This window comes from Bison bison, unplaced genomic scaffold, assembly GCF_000754665.1.
Source record: "Bison bison bison isolate TAMUID 2011002044 unplaced genomic scaffold, Bison_UMD1.0 scf7180017864238, whole genome shotgun sequence".
Lineage (NCBI taxonomy): Eukaryota > Metazoa > Chordata > Mammalia > Artiodactyla > Bovidae > Bison > Bison bison.
This window is the reverse complement of record NW_011494810.1, coordinates 921,107-926,005: the sequence shown is the minus strand read 5'-3', so window position 1 is coordinate 926,005 and position 4,899 is coordinate 921,107. Positions and strand designations below refer to the sequence as shown.

At 41.7% G+C, this 4,899-nt stretch overlaps 1 protein-coding gene across 1 annotated transcript in view; it reads right to left on the bottom strand.

Annotated features, from left to right (window-relative positions):
* LOC104993294 (interferon-inducible GTPase 1-like) overlaps nucleotides 1-4,899 on the bottom strand; it is a 16,793-nt gene that overhangs the window by 7,922 nt on the left and 3,972 nt on the right.

The window sequence follows — 4,899 nt, the reverse complement described above, 5'->3', positions numbered from 1 at the left end:
AACTCTGTGGGACCCCACAGATGTCAGCCCCCCAGGCTCCCCAGTCCCTGGGATTCTCCAGGCAAGAACACTGGAGTGGGTTGCCATTTCCTTCTCCAATGCATGAAAGTGAAAAGTGAAAGTGAAGTCGCTCAGTTGTGTCGGACTCTTAGCGACCCCATGGACTGCAGCCTACCAGGCTCCTCCATCCATGGGATTTTCCAGGCAAGAGTACTGGAGTGGGGTGCCATTGCCTTCTGCACACTGAGATGACAGTGCATATCAATTCAATTGGAAAATTTTAAAAGTTTGACAACACTGAGTATTAGGGTCTCTGAAACTTTGAAAAACAAGTATGGATAAATTTTATAAAATTGTGCATTCATGTACTTTGTGACCCAGCATCTCCACTCCTAAGATGGTACTGAGGAGTCAGTGTGCAAAAAAGTACAGGTGACATGTAAAAAGTATTCCTAATGGCAGTCTGCAGATTGACAGAGGATGGATAAATAAATTGAGTTCTACAGCACTGATAAGAATGATCCACTGTTATGCTGTTGCTGCTGCTAAGTTGCTTCAGTTGTGTCTGACTCTGTGACCTGATAGACGGCAGCCCATCAGGCTCCGCCGTCCCTGGGATTCTCCAGGCAAGAACACTGGAGTGGGTTGCCATTTCCTTCTCCAATGCATGAAAGTGAAAAGTGAAAGTGAAGCCACTCAGCCGTGCCCGACTCTTAGTGACCCCATGGATTACAGCCTACCAGGCTCCTGCGTCCATGGGATTTTCCAGACAAGAGTACTGGAGTGGGTTGCCATTGCCTTCTCTGCCATTGTCATGCATAGGTTAATAAACACTATGTTTTAGTAACACGATGTTGAGATTAAAATGTATAAACAGAAGTTAGTAAAAACAATAGGAAAAAAAAGTAGAATACCTTTTATATCAAAGAGTGTTCTTATATTTTCTTCAAAGAGTTTTATAGTATCTGGCAGGCTTTCTAAAGAAACATTTCTCTAAGAAAGGCATACAGATGGGTAAAAAGAACATGAAAATCTGCTCAGCATCACTAAACAAGAGAAATATAGATCAAAACTACAATGAGGTATCACCTCACACCAGTCAGAATGGTCATCATCAAAAAATCCACAAATAAATGCTGGAGAGTGTATGGAGAAAAGGGAACCCTCCTATACTGTTGGTGTGAATGTAAACTGTCACCGCCACTAAGAAGAATGGTATGGAGGTTCCTTAAAAAACTAAAAATAGAGCTACCATATGATCTTGGGAAAGGAGTACGTCAAGGCTGTATGTTATCACCCTGCTTATTTAACTTATATGCAGAGTACATCATGCAAAATAACAGGCTAGATGAAGCACAGACTAGAATCAAGAATGCCGGGAGAAATAACAATAACCTCACATATGCAGGTGACACCACCCTTATGGCAGAAAGTGAAGAAGAACTAAAGAGCCTCTGGATGAAAGTGAAAGAGGAGAGTGGAAAAACTGGCGTAAAACTAAACGTTCAAAAATTAAGATCATGGCATTCAGTCCCATCACTTCATGGCAAATAGATGGGGAAACAATGGAAACAGTGAGAGACTTTATTTTCTTGGGCTCCAAAATCACTGTAGATGGTGACTGCAGCCATGAAATTAAAAGACACTTGCTCCTTGGAAAAAAAGCTACGACCAACCTAGACAGCATATTAAAGAGCAGAAACATTACTCTGCCAACAAAAGTCCGTCTAGTCAAAGCTATGGTTTTTCCTGTAGTCATGTATGGATGTGAGAGTTGGACCATAAAGAAGGCTGAGCACTGAAGAACTGATGCTTTTGAACTGTGGTGTTGGAAAAGACTCTTGAGAGTCCCCTGGACTGCAAGGAGATCCAACCAGTCCATTCTAAAGGAGATCAGTCCTTAATATTCATCGGAAGGACTGATGTTGAAGCTGAAACTCCAATACTTTGGCCACCAGAGGCGAAGAGCCCACTCATTGGAAAAGACCCTGATACTGGAAAAGATTGAAGGCAGGAGAAGAAGAGGACTACAGAGGATGCGATAGCATCACCGACTCGATGGACATGAGTTTGAGTAAGCTCCAGGAGATGGTGATGGACAGGGAAGCCTGTTGTGCTGCAGTCCATGGGGTGGCAAAGAGTCGGACATGATTGAGCGACTGAATTGAACTGATGATCTAGCAGCCCCACTCCTGGGCAAATATCTGGAGAAAACCATAATTCAAAAAGATACATGCACCCCAGTGTTCGTTGCAGCACTATTTACAATAGCCAGGACTTGGAAGCAACCTAAATGTCCCTCAACAGAGGACTAGAAGAAGTTGTACATATAATCTATGGACTATTACTCTGCCATAAAAGCAAAATAATGCTTTTGCAGCAACATGAATGCAAATAGAAATGATCGTACTAAGCAAAGTCAGAAAACAAAAGACAGAACCATAGCTATCACTTATATGTGGAACCTAAAGTATGGTGCAAATGAACCTATCTATGAAACAGAAATAGATTCACAAACATAAGGAACAGACTTGTGGCTGCCAGGGGGAGGGTGTAGGGGAAGGGAGTACTGGGAATTTGGGATTAGCAGATGTAAACTATGATATATAGGATGGATAAGCAACAAGGTCCTATTATATGGCACAGGGAACTATATTCCATATCCTATGATAAATCATAATAGGAAAGAATATATAGAAAAGAATGTCTATATGTATATAACTGTCATTTTTCTGTACAGCAGAGATTGGAAAAACATTGTAAATCAACTATGTGTCAATAAAAAGCTAAATTAAAATTACTTAACTAAATAACTAATAAGGATTTATTGTATAACACAGGAAATGCTACTCAATACTCTGCAATGGTCTATATGGGGAAAAAAACCTAATAAAGAGTGGATATGTGTAAAAGTATTTACAGATTAACTTTGCTGTACACCTGAAACTAACACAGCATTGTAAATCAATAAAAAAATTTTAAAAGGTAGAATACCCTTAAATATATTTTCAAGGAAACATAACAAACTCTTGTTTGGGCAGGCATATTAAGTGATAACATAACAAATGAAACAAAGCTGTCAAACACATAGTTTATGAAGTTGTTACCCAAGGGCTGGTGACAGGGCATGGAGTAAATAGGAACATATAAGTAGGTATAGTCATTGAAGGTGTTCTGTTTCTTGGAATGGTTGTACAGTGTGTAGGTGATAAAGGATTTTTAAAAAGAAAATATCTCAGTTCTTTGCACATTGGTGCTGCATTTATTCTTTCATCTGTAGTCATGAATCTCTCCCTCCTTCCCTAGTTTGGGAATATTCTGTCTGACATACAGAGACAATCAATGTTATGATGGAAAAAGGAAAACTGAGGAATTCTTAAAGGAGGTGGTGGGGACAAGAGAGATTGGCATTCTAGGAAGAAAGAACTGCAAGGCAAAGATGAAAACACAATGAACTTGACAACTAGCTATGGATTCAGATGAACACACAGCGACACCGAATGAAAGACCTCAGTATTAAAAATACCGTTCAGGTTTCCTCAGGGCTGGGCTGGTCCTTATTTTGAGGGTCACTCCAAGTCTCACGCCCCATTTGCTAGACTCTGGTATGGAGTGGCCATTTCTCAGTGGGCTGGGGCATGATGTCCCTGAATGCACAACTCACAATCAATAGTCAAACTTTGTAGCCCTAGGTCGACTAAGATCACATAAATCTTCCTAAGAACAAGAGATGACACAATTTGTCAGGGTCACTACTGGGCACCTACAGAGTCGAACTGTTCCTTGGACACAAACACTGCTTCTGCTTCTTCAGGAGGAACTCCTAACAGGCCCCATCAGAGGTCTGTGAGCCTCTGCGAAGATGCCTTCTTCCCACACAGAGTAGGAATCCAAAGTAGAATCTAGGCAGAGTCCACAAGAGACATACCAAGGTTGCTTGCTGACTGCACTTTAGAGTCACATTTTGAAAAGCTTTTCTATGTTTGGATTCCACTTTCAAGGCTAATCTGGCCATTAAATGCCTGAAATGTTTTGGGACTGGGTTCAAAGGAATTCACAGGGTCCAGGAAGGAGACCAGATTCAGCTTCTTTTGCTCCTACCACCTCCTTTCATGTTCCCCCACCTTTCGACAAACACTTAACCCATAAGATGCTTAAATGTCATCCCTTCACAACCAGAACTGGGCAGGCTGGAGTGTGGACCATGAGGCTGAGTGCCAGGCCTCCATTTAATCCAGACTAGGCTCGCGGATTCAGGTAAGAAAAGCAGGGAACAGGAGGAAATGGAAGAATGTTGTGTCAGTCTGAATGTGGGCTGGAAAAGAATTTCCAGACACAGAGTATTGCAGAAGGAAGTGAGTTTACTAAGCACAACGAGCACTGCATATATGTACCACAACTTCTTTATCCATTCATCTGTTGGTGGACATTTAGGTTGCTTCCACATCCTAGCTATTGTAGATAGTGTTACAATGAACGTTGGTACATGTGTCTTTTTCAGTTATGATTTTCTCAGAGTATAGGCCCAGTAGTGGGATTTTGGGGTCATATGGTAGTTTATGGGGTTTCCCAGGTGGTGCTAATGGTAAACAGACTGCCTGCCAATGCAGAGACATAAGAGATGCAGGTTCAGTCCCTGGGTTGGGAAGATCCCCTAGAGGAGGGCGTGGCAATCCACTCCAGGATTCTTGCCTGGAGAATCCCATGAACAGAGGAGCCTGGCAGGCTACAGTCCATTGGGTTGCAAAACGTCAAACATAACTGAAACAACTTAACACGCATGCATGGTAGTTTTATTCCACTTTGTTTTAAGGAATCTGCATACTGTTCTCCATAGTGGTTGTATCCATTTACATTCTCATCAACAGTGCAAAAGAGTTCCCTCTTCTCCAAACCCCC